The sequence below is a fragment of the Rutilus rutilus genome, assembly GCF_951802725.1.
Source record: "Rutilus rutilus genome assembly, chromosome: 8".
Taxonomy (NCBI): domain Eukaryota; kingdom Metazoa; phylum Chordata; class Actinopteri; order Cypriniformes; family Leuciscidae; genus Rutilus; species Rutilus rutilus.
Window position 1 is genome coordinate 46,193,245 of NC_140222.1, and position 12,627 is coordinate 46,205,871.

The window sequence follows — 12,627 nt, forward strand, 5'->3', positions numbered from 1 at the left end:
ATGAAGCTACAGGTAAAATTATTAGATGGTCTGTTTGATTTTGGTGTACCAATTTCCTTTTTTCAAAGCTACAATTTTGTGCTGTGACATGACATGTCCGTGCAAAAACGTCTGCCCACTGCTCCAGGTGTGTGTGTGTGTGTGTGTGTGTGTGTGTGTTCAGTGAGTATTGAACACACACACACACACACACACACACACACACACCCGGAGCAGTGGGCAGACGTTTTTGCTGCGGCACCCAGGGAGATATACACAAGTTTTTGCGCCGTTTCCGCTCTACATCCTAAACTCCTCCCATTGATGCAATCCACTTCCGTTCTGGCGGGCTGGGTTTGTTTTGCTAGCTAGCTCCGTTGTGCCGACAAAGCACTGATATCGCAGTGGCAAAGAGGATAACAATTACAACATGAAAAAAAGTGGTTCGGGAACGACGTGTGCGGTAGTTGGTTGCAAACACTCGAGAAAGCAACTGAACGAGTGGTTAGATAGAGAGTGTTGCGACACAGCAATGGCGGCTTGTGGAGCCTCTCAATATTTCCCGAAAGCAGCAGCAGCGCGGTAGAATATGGAAGCTTATGGGTAACAATATTCAATTTGAAATGTAATATGCAAAATGACAATGCAATATGTAAAATGGCAATGCATTTCTGTATTTCAATTTTAATTTTCCCATACATTTGTGCAATGTTTGGTGCAAAATGAAAATTCAATTATAAAATTTACATTTGCCATTTCATACACTAGTTTTAATATGTACATTGAATCCATAATTTAACGCTTTATAAGTTGCAAAATTAAAATTAAAATGTATTACAGAAATGATTAGATATGTGTTTAACATGTTCAAGCAAAAACTGTGGCAAAATTGTAATTGAAATGTTATTTTTAGGGCCCAAGCCCTGAAAGGGCGAAGGCCCTATTGTTTCCGGTAGGATTATTTATTATTATTATTATTATTATTATTATTATTATTTTGTCAACCTTTCGGGCACTTTTGGGGCTCTTAACATGCTCGAAAACTCTTGAAATTTTGCACACACGTCAGAACCCGCGGCCATCAGGGCCGGACTGAAGCTGGTACCCGGGCGTGGCAGGGGGGCTCGACAGCGCCCCCTGGAACGGGATCCGAACACGTGTCCATAAATCAAACACGCTTGCATGTAATAATATGAAACTCGGTACACATATAGATCTCATCCGGCCGAACAACTTTCGTGCTCTAAGTTTTACGCCAGCCAAACAGGAAGTTGGCTATTTAGCGTTGTTTGGAAACGCATGCTGTGGAATTTAATGTACTCCTCCTAGGGAATTCATCGATTCGCGTCCAAACTCGGTGTGCATGAAGTCAAGACATTGAGGATGCTAAATTGCGGACGGATTTTTGATATCTCGAACGGTTTGGCCGTGGCGAGGAAACAAATTTATGGCGAAAAAATGAAACAGGAAGTGTGTTATAACTTCTGCATACATTAACTGATCTTGATGAAACTTCAGCAGTGTGTTCGTTGTAAGAGGCCGACCGCACAGATGTGACTATTGTGAGTCAAAGTTATAGCGCCACCAACAGGCAGCAGGAAGTACATCACTTTCAAAATGCTTTGAAATCAGTGTCTTATTTTTACCCGATTTGCTTCAAACTTTATGTGTACAATGTAGACACACGGCAGATGTAAACCTGTGAAAGGATTATTGATATCTTAGATACTGTTGCCGTGGCAACGCATCAAACTTTAATATTATTTTTTGATGCTTTTGAGACTCTTAACATACTTGAAATTGCATAAAACTCAACAGACACATCACATTTATTAGCCAGTAGACATGTGCAAAGTTTCAGAAACGGGGGTGGTGGAATGGCTCAGTAGCGCCACCTTTAGTCAAAAATGGGGGTTTAGTTTTTCCTAGAATCACAAAACTTGGTATGTGTATTGTTCTCATCAAGACGGACAACTTTCTAATTTACATGAACCATCTCCGACCAACAGGAAGAGAGATATTTTGGTTTGAATGTGGATTTTCTGAAGAATTTTCTCTCCTTCTCTCTGTGTCTGTGTGTGTGTGAGGGGAGGGGGGGATTTGACTATTGCTTTTATATTGTTAATCAAGGTTTCAGGGGCTTTTGGGGTCCTTAACGTGCTCAAAAACTCTTGAAACTTTGCACACAGGTCAGAACCCACGGCTATCAGGGCCGGGCTGAAGCTGGTACCCGGGCGTGGCTGGGGGGCTCAACAGCGCCCCCTTGAACGGGGTTCTAAAACTTGATCCATATTTCAAACACGCTCGCATGAATTAATATGAAACTCGGTACACATATAGATCTCATCGGGCCGAACAACTTTACCCCGGTCAAGTTTTACGCCAGCCCAACAGGAAGTCGGCTATTATGGGTTGTTTGGAAAACGCTTGCTGTGGAATGTGAAATACTCCTCCTAGAAAATTCACCGTGTCCCCTTCAAACTCGGTGTGCATGTAGTCAAGACTTTGAGGATGCTAAATTGCGGACGGATTTTTGATATCTCGAACGGTTTGGCTGTGGCGAGGAATCGAATTTATGGCGAGAAAAGAGAAACACGGAAGTGGAATAACTTCTGCATACATTAACTAATCTTGATGAAACTTCAGCAGTGTGTTCGTGGTAAGAGGCCGATCAGATGGATGTAGCAATTGTGAGTCAAAGTTATAGCGCCACCAACTGGCAGCAGGAAGTGTGTCACTTTCAACATGCTTTTGACAAAAGTGGGGGGGTTACTTTTAACTACAGTAAAGAAAAAATAGTTTGTATATTGTTCTCATCAAGCCGGACAACTTTCTAATTTACATTCAATAGCTCTGGCCATCAGGAAGTCAGATATTTTGGTCTGAATGTGAATTTTTTTGCAAAATCAGCCTCTGAATTTTTAGCCACTCCTCTTAAACTATTTATTTTATTCGTACCAAACTTTTTCAACATGATGAAACTACATTAAATATGCTAAATTGTGAATGGATAATAAATATCTCAAACGGTTTTGCTATGGCGAGGGATTAAAGTAAAAATCTTCTAAAAATGTAATTATATACCATTTATTTCTATATAAAAGTATACAAATATCACAACTAAACCCATTTTATTCTGTTTTTGCAATTCAAGAAGAATGAAAAAGTTAAAAACAGGCTATTTAGTGCTATTTGGTTCAACAAAAAAGCAAACATAGGGCTATACTGCCCTCTTGTGTCCAAAAGGACATCAAAATAGTATATAAAACTTTTTACCAGGTAGGCCAATATTGTATTTAAATATACATTTATTAGGTATGTGTCTGAGGATATTTTCCCACCGGTTAATCGACGTGTGACACGAGTGGGTGCTTTTAAATCGCTAATATAAAAGTGAAAGTAAAAAAACGGACGTCCGCACGGACATTGATAATGGTGCACGTTGGAAAGAATGATACTTTTAAACATAACACTAAACCGCCATTAGGTGTCGCCAGGCGACCATCTTAATGAGCGAGTCATTGATTCATTCGTTCAAATGATTCGTTCCAATGACTGAGTCATTCATGATTGAGACAGATGTTTATGGATTGACCATTGAATCTTTGAGTCAAGCGATTCGTTTCAAAATGCTGAATCATTCAGTAATGAGAAAACAAGTTGCTGTGATCTTTGTTTAACTATTTTCGCTGCTGAAACAGAACAAAAACAGTCAACATTGCATCTAAAATGTAAGTGACTTAATTGTAACTGTTTATTAACCTGTTGTATGAAATCTAGGGGTGGGAGAAAAAATTGATTCTTAGATGCATCGCGATGCGGACGTGGACGATTCTGAATCGATTCACAAATGTCCAAAAATCGATTCTCTAAAAAAATATTTTTCTAATAACGTAATATTGACGGAAGGCAAAAGGCGGAACTCTAAGCGGACGTGCGTGCAGTCTGTGGCGCGCACATAACAGAGAAGTTTCTTCTGCTCACCAAGGCTGCATTTATTTGATTAAAAATACAAACAAAAACAGTAATATTGTAAAATAGTATTCCAATTTAAAACAGCTGCTTTCTATTTTAATATATTTTAAACTGTTATTTATTCCTGTGATCAAAGCTGAGTTTTCAGCATCATTACTCCAGTCGTCACTGTCACATGATCCTTCAGAAATTATTCTAATATGATGATTGATACTCAAGAAACATTCATTATTATTTTAAATGTCGAAAACAGTTGTGTACAGTCTTTGATGAATAGAAAGTTCAAAAGAACAGCATTTATCTGAAATCTAAAGCTTTTGTAATGTTAAACACTACCGCTCAAAAGTTTGTGGTTAGTAATAATTAAAATTTTATTTTTGGGGGACAGAAATAAAATAAATCAGTACTTTTATTTATGAAGGATGAGTTAAACTGATCAACAGTTACAGTAAAGACATTTATAATGTTAAAAATATATATATTTGAAATATATGCTGTTCTTTTGAACTTGACATTCATCAAAGCATTTTGAAAAAAAAAATCTGTACACAACTGTTTTCAACATTGAAAATAATAATGAATATTTATTGAGCATCAATCATCATATTAGTATGATTTCTGAAGGATCATGTGACACTGAAGACTGGAGTAATGATGCTGAAAACTCAACTTTGATCACAGAAATGAATTACTATGTAAAATATTTTAAAATTGAAAACAGCTGTTTTAAATTGGAATAATATTTCACAATATTACTGTTTTTGTTTGTATTTTTAATCAATAAATGCAGCCTTGGTGAGCAGAAGAGACTTCTCCTAAAAACATTAAAAATCTTACTGACCCCAAACTTTTGAACAATAAAATATATATATATATGTGTGTATGTATGTATGTGTATATATATATATATATATATATATATATATATATATATATATAAATATAGCTGCGAGCAGCGATGGAGGGCCAAAGCCGGCGGTACCGCCACCCCGGTGCCTTTAGGTAACTAAAGGCACCGGGGTTGCGGTGCCACCGGCTTGGGCCCGTAATCGCTGCTCGCAGCTATATTTTCTTAATTGCATTTACACTCACAGTTAAGACACTTGCGATTGCATTTCCATTAAGTGTCACGCAATGAATGTAGCAAAATTCAATGTGCAATTTGAAAATGCATTCTGAGCCGATCACGTGCCCGTCCCGCCCTGTCAATCACTGCGTGAAGTTGGCCCCGCCCCCAACCCAATGCAAAACGTCTGCAAAATAGGCCACATTCACCCAGAATAGAGTAGACTCATATGTTTGTTTGCGCGCGATAAACGTTTATTGTGTGCTGCTTCGGTTTCTTAAATAAATAATATAATAATAAATAATATGTATTGGTCATTCTGAGGTCACTCAGTCCCCCTACCTGCTCCACATTCATCCAGAATAGTCTCGTTTGTTTGTGCCGGTTAAAGTTTCGTGTGCTGCTTCGTTGTTTAAAATATTAGACACTGAATTATAGACGATGACGTCACCAGCCCTCGACCTTCTCCACATTCACCCAAAAAAGGCTAGGTCGATGAATTTGACTCGTCAGATTCCGTGTAGGCTACATAGGGTAGAGTGGGGGAAAACGCCCCCCTTAAGGAAAATGTGACATTACAGTGAAACAAAACATAAATGTGACTAGAATTGCCATCCCGGTTTTGAGTGACTATGACAGGAGTTATTCACCAAATATTAAAATTGCTCAGCCTTCATAATTAATTAGTATTTTCACTGAAAATATTTTTGTACAAAGGGGGCGTTTTGCCCCAGCGGTGGGGTAAAACGCCCCCCAAGGTGGGGTAAAATGCCCCCTTTCTTACCAACCAGTTTGCTTCATAGATCAACAGCAAAATTAACAGACAATAGTTTTTAATCTCTAAAGGTAAAAGGCAAGTAATGTATCAACATGTATTAATATTTATTTCAGCAATGTTCAAAATAGCCAAATTTAACTACCTTCCATCAGTGAGCTAACTGTGCTAGCAAGCTAGCTAGTTAATGCTCACTTGAGGTAATTTTTTCATGTTTTGTTCAAATATTTTGATTTTACCACCTAGTTATACTGCATTAAGTGTAAAACAAAGGATTTGATAGACAGAAATATTTTATTATAGTAATTATGATAGAGAAACTATACCCCCAGGGGGGGCGTTTTACCCCTCAGCGTAGGGGGCGTTTTACCCCACAAGCTATGAGTTTTTAAAAAAATGTTTAATTTTTAAAATATAATTATATTCCTTATAAATAATATATGATCTCAAACTACAGACTTCACTATTCATCTATCATACATCACTGCAATATCCTGCAGAACAATATTCTCTTAAACACTTATTTACTAATATCTGAAAATTATAGCATTTACCCTGTAATCCTCTTCTCTTCAAATGTGTCGCTGGTGTCAGCTTCTCCATAGAGATCTGTATATCCCCGTTATCAACGTAGTGCATAGCAACAGTAAAAATGTATCTTGACTACTTTTAGTGGTTATTTTGGACTCGCATGTCTGCCTCATATTTTATGATTATACAGCTGAATAAACAGAGATGGTCACACATCACATTCGTCACTTTATTGAACATTACAGTGCAGGGCCGCGGGAAGTGGGGGTTCTGTTTTCACAGAATTGTAAATGCAACGCATATGTTTGTTCATTAAAATTTATTAATTTTTAGCATTTAGTCATTTATTTGTAATAAACACTTTAAGTGGGCTATTTAAAAATTGTTATTTATATGTTAAATTATCTTTTTTAAACCATAAGCCCAGAGTGTTATGTAATATTGTGTGTGTGTGTGTGTGTGTGTGTGTGTGTGGAAAGAATTTGTCCGCAGCTGCTCAAAAAAAAAAAAAAAAAAAAAACCCGTCAAAAATCCCACTCTCAGTGTTTTGTAAGGAACAGGCAAATATGTAAAATATAGCAGGAGACATTTTAATTGTTTACTAATAAAACAAGTTATTTTTTATGTCAGTGTCGGCTAGACAGATGAAGTTGACGACTCGCGATCTTCGCAGCGCCAGAGAGAAATGCACATTTCATACAAATTATGAACAATGCAATTTGACTGATATGCGACTCCGGAGCGACTTATAAAATAGGCTACGGTAAGTTATTTATTCTTTTTGTGCAAATGTCCCATAAAGTCCCATCCTTTAAGGATTCATTTATGTCCCGTTGACCGGTCCACTGCATTACGAATAAAGCAGAATCATTAAAGTCAAAAATGTGATGTGCAGTCAGGTGGTTTGAGTGTGTGCGTGTTTTTTGAAGAGTTTTATAGTCTTGATTGCCCCCCTCCCCCCCTCCCTCCAGAATAAAGATACCGTAAATCCTCTAATAGTGGCCTGTATTCCATTAGTGGCCGGGTCTCTAACATTGGCCGGTCTCGCTGTCGGCGGAGGTAAATAAAGGCCGGTCTCTAATAGTGGCCGGGGCTATTATTAGATACAACGTTTTTCTGGGCAGGCCACAACATTATGCTTGTGATAGTAACATGCAAATACCACAGGGGGGCAATGTTTGCTAATGAATCCAAGCCATAGCTATGGTAGCCTGGTCATGTCAATCACTTCGCTCTTGACTCGCACGTGAGAATTCAGTCACCGGTAGGCTAATGTTGTTTACCATGGCAGCTGCGGAGCCAAAGAGGATTTTTGGCGAAAATCTATTTTTTAACCCCCTGGGATCGACAATCGCACTGGCGCGATAGGCTCGCTTTTTTTCTTAAGTGCAAACGAGTTTCAAAATACTCTGTTGACTTTGATCTCTTAAATTACGAAGAGCGCGCGTTATTCAAACGCAAATAATCTGAGGCGATCCACGCAAACCTGAACACCCACAATCAGCTGGATAACACACATCTATCTAAGTAATAATAATCCTGGAAAATTTACCTCAGAAGTGCTTGGAAGTATTATTTCGAGGAGCAACGGATCCAGCTGAGAAATAGGTCAGTTCTATTTGCTTTGTTCTAATCGCAATAGTGTCTGTAAGTTACACGCAAAAAGACACGCGTTTCTAGTGTGTGAATGAATGAATGAAATCAATGAATGCACAGATGCGTGCTGTTGTGGAGCTAACGTTACTACTGCTGGAACAAATACTGTTTCAAAATGAGTCATTGCTTTTCACAAAAAATATTATTTATATTATATTTATTTGTTGTTAATGTTCTGTATGCATACCATAATGTTATATGGTAACTAACTGTACGTTTTCAATAAATTAACCTAGTATTTTATAGGTTAAAATAGACACAAAATCTCGTTTTTATTCATTCTACTGGTAGTCCGTTTTGCTCAAATACAAATAAAGGCCTGTCTCTAATTATGGCCTCCTTCCAATAAAGGCCTGGGCCGCGATGCGCTTGAGTAAAATAAAGGCCCGGGCCTTTATTAGAGGATTTACGGTAAGCATGTATCAGACAGTGATAATATTTTATACAAAACAAAACGCAGTCAACACAGTCCAGCATCAGACAACAGCAGCGCAACAGAATGTTGCCATGGGTGTCGACGCTTGATAAGGCAGAACATTCTCCCAGACCCAGACGGTCCAACATCGTACTGGTTCTATCACCTGCAGACGCGTAATAATCTTCGGAAACACTACCATTTCTCTGTCCACGCTCCACTTCATCTACTAGTGAATTTAACGCTCGTATCAGTTCTGCCGCCGCCCTGTTTCCTTCCAACACCTCAAAATACGCACCATAGCGTATGTTTACCTGGTGCCCCGCCTTCACGCAGTGATTGACAGGGCGGGACGGGCACGTGATCGGCTCAGAATGCATTTTCAAATTGCACATTGAATTTTGCTACATTCATTGCGGGACACTTAATGGAAATGCAATCGCAAGTGTCTTAACTGTGAGTGTAAATGCAATTAAGAAAAAATAACATTTCAATTACAATTTTGCCACAGTTTTTGCTTGAACATGTTAAACACATATCTAATCATTTCTGTAATACATTTTAATTTTAATTTTGCAACTTATAAAGCGTTAAATTATGGATTCAATGTACATATTAAAACTAGTGTATGAAATGGCAAATGTAAATTTTATAATTGAATTTTCATTTTCATTTTGCACCAAACATTGCACAAATGTATGGGAAAATTAAAATTGAAATACAGAAATGCATTGCCATTTTACATATTGCATTGTCATTTTGCATATTACATTTCAAATTGAATATTGCTACCCATAAGCTTCCATAGGTAGAACAGACCGTTTGTGATGCACTTTTAAAAGGTAAGACGTTTAAAGAATAAGATTGTATATTATCAGTACATCTGAATCAAATTAACTTGTGTATTAAAGCATGCTAGTTTACTATTGCTCTCTAAATTAGTAGTTTTAGGGGATGTTATCAGATAAAAGAAAGGTCACTGGATAAAGTTAGTAGTGCATAACAAACCACGAACAGCCTATTAATGGTTAAAACCGTTCTATTAATGCATTTTTATCCTTTGTTGTGTAATAAGAGGTAAAGGCTTCTAAACAGGTGTCAAATATAAAATTGGGGAGTGTGATAGGAAAGTGATAAAATGAGTATCCATTTCATTTCTCATTAAATGTGAAATAACAAAAAAACAACATTATTTTAGATTGCATATTTGAGTAACAAAAACTTATGGGTGGAGTTTTTTAGGCACTGTGTTTCTGTAAGCTACCTGTCTATATTGTTTCAGCTCAGCTGATTTTTGGATTGATGGAAAAGGGAAATGGAAGTTTATTCGTGAGATTAAAAACAATGCTTAAAAACAGCAAGCCATTTACAAAAACAAATCACACTAGACTAAATGGGAAATAATACTAAATACCACGTGTAACCCAGGTTAAAAAAACAGTATTAACAAAGAATTAGAAAATTCAAATCCTATATATCCTATATAAATTCTCTTTTCATTTCATAAATTATTTTCATGCGTTTTAAAATAGCCAATTAAAATGTTTTATTTGGGAGGATTGACCAATGAGAGTGCATTTCTGTTTTCCATATTTCGCACGCAGTTAGAGACCTCGTTCTTTTTGATTGCTATTGCAGACAAGAGCAGACGTCAGTTGAATCTCTCCAAGGAAATTTGAGAGATAAGTTATCTTCTTTGAGAAACTTGATGAGAAGTACATGTATATTGTTCCAGAGACGATGTAGTGGAAGAGAAGTAAATTTGATATGAAAGAGACCGAGAAAAAGAGTTAAACTGATTTTATACTGTGTGACGCAGTTAATGGAGAAACCGCATATGTGACGCAGTTACGGAGAAGCAGCCGTTGTAACACAGCGCGTTCACAAATTGAGGTTTATTTATTGAGAAACAGAGACTTATAATACGAATATATTTTTGAGTGAGGAAGAGAAAAGGATTTTTCTGAGTTGTAACCGTTCTTAAAACCTGAAAAAAAAAAGGTTTATATTCAAGCTCATCTGGTCTTGGTGAGTTACACTTTTATTCCATTTGGGTTAAATGTTCATGAAATGCTTATATTAGAGAATTGTAAATGAGAAATCTGTTTATTTTATAAGTAATGTATTTTCTTCATAACCACATTTGGTGAACGAAATGATTGCACGTTGTATGTGAAACGCAATCGCCATTTTGATGCCGTGTTAAACACTGTTAAATGATGTGATGTGTAACGTTATGTTATGGAAAACTAACAAGGTTTTTTCTGATCTTGTATTCAAGGTCAGGTTTTTTGTTTTGTTTTGTATTCTCTCTGTTTTCTTCTTGTCTTTTCCTGTTTTTAATTTTTCATCGTCGTCGAGTGTGTGCTGAATTGAGTTGATGCTGCTGTGAGATCGAATCTTTCCGGATTGGAGTTCCTGGATTTTGTCTTAACTCTCATGTTCGCGGAGGGAGTCGGGACTGGCGAGCCGCACGAGTATTGATCGATTGCCTGAAACTGACATTATCGTTGCCGAACTGGATGGTAGGAAATTGAACTAACAGCTCTCACACTTTTCACTGTTACTGGGAGGAATTTCATTCACGAGGAGAAACGGACAAAATCATTGTCATTACCCATTTCAGCCATAACTTCAGAGACTGCACTCAACTCATGTCGAAACTGAAAGGTTAAATTCCTGAGAAAAAAAAAAAGAATTTATATGTGAATTTATTAATTATTTGTTTTATTTTGTGTTGCTTGATCAAAGGTAATTGTTTTTTTTTTTTTTGTCCATTCTTTTATTTTGTTTTGAAAAATTAGAAGATAAGAGAAGAATTTCAAAAGGAATCAGATTAGGAGTTTAGCTTGAATTGATTATATTCTAAATTAAAATTTAATTATAAGGTGAAGTGAGTGTTACAGGTGGTGACTAAATTGAATTCTAAATTTTATTTTGTTTCTTTTATTTTCCAAAAGAACCACTGAAATATGAGTGAAACCTAAGAAGTTTTAAACAAAAGTGTTTAAAGAAATTAATTGGGTTGAGATGCACACTTCATTGTATTTTATTTACTTTTCTATTTCCTGTATTTTATTTTATCTATCTCTGTTTTTCTTGAATATCTTGAAATTCTTGAATACAAATTTTTCATTATACTAAATCAGTTACAACTTAAACCTTGTGTGAGTGACTCATTATTGTTGGGACATCCTTTTCTCTACAGGCGAATTCTAGGCTTCTGATTTGACTGGTCCATACGCAGACATTGTCTGTATCAAATTTAGTGAAGGGTTACACACAACATGTAATATATGCTACTATAATTTTTCCCGTTTTTGTCTCCTTTATCTCTTTAAACACAAGAAGCAGAAAGGGATTCAGTGGATCCTGAAGACTCCCTGCACTGACGCTGTACCTTCAGTTTCAGCTCCTTGGATTTTACAAGACTTTCCTTGCTCCTTATTTTTAATAAACATTAAACTTCCCAGTGTTGGTCTTTGTGAAAAAGTTCAGATGCACCCAAGTATGATTAGTGCACAATATAGCATAAAATCTTTAGTTCTATTTAGACTGCTCCTCCTGCTGACTCGAGCATATTTTCTCCTCTGTGTCGGACACAAGAACAGCATAGAGGAAATGACAGACAACATGCTTGACGTGCAGTTTATTAGACATTATAGACATTATTAGACATTTATAAAATCCCATTGTGCTAAATCAATGCTATATATATATATAGATATAAAATGTGTGTGTGTGTGTGTGTGTGTAATTGACAAATAAACCTTCAATTTTTTTTAAAAAAATCTCTCTTTTCAAAACTGATGTTTTATTAGTTTTTATTTATTTTATTTGTTTTATTTATATTTGAGTCATTAACTTTGACTTTTTGAAATTTAAACAATTTTCAGTTGTAAACATTTTTAAGTGTTTAAATTCAACTGATATGGAAAGTGTACCGACCTACCCATACTTGAAAGCGTTTTTTACCAGTATTAGAGAGATCTACAACCCTTTTCACTCATCATTAAGGCTCCTCTGAACGATGCATTATATCATGTATACTGTAATTACCATAATAAAATAATAACCATGTTTGCAGTTGTGCCAACCTGACATGCACATTTCTGGACAAAAGTTTTTCAATTATCTCAACAGCTTTAAAACTTCAGAAATTTATTAACTTTGTTTATATGAAAGGTTCAAATGACGCCATAGAATTTAATTTTTTATTTTTTATTCTTA

The 12,627-nt window shown here is 36.3% G+C and overlaps 1 long non-coding RNA gene across 1 annotated transcript; it reads left to right on the forward strand.

The window, feature by feature from the left end:
* The first annotated feature begins 497 nt into the window (after positions 1-497).
* On the forward strand, positions 498-12,099 carry LOC311296225. The gene is made up of 3 exons (XR_014628532.1): positions 498-561; positions 9,206-9,239; positions 11,746-12,099. It is a non-coding gene; the product is annotated as an uncharacterized lncRNA (long non-coding RNA).
* Positions 12,100-12,627: the final 528 nt, after the last annotated feature.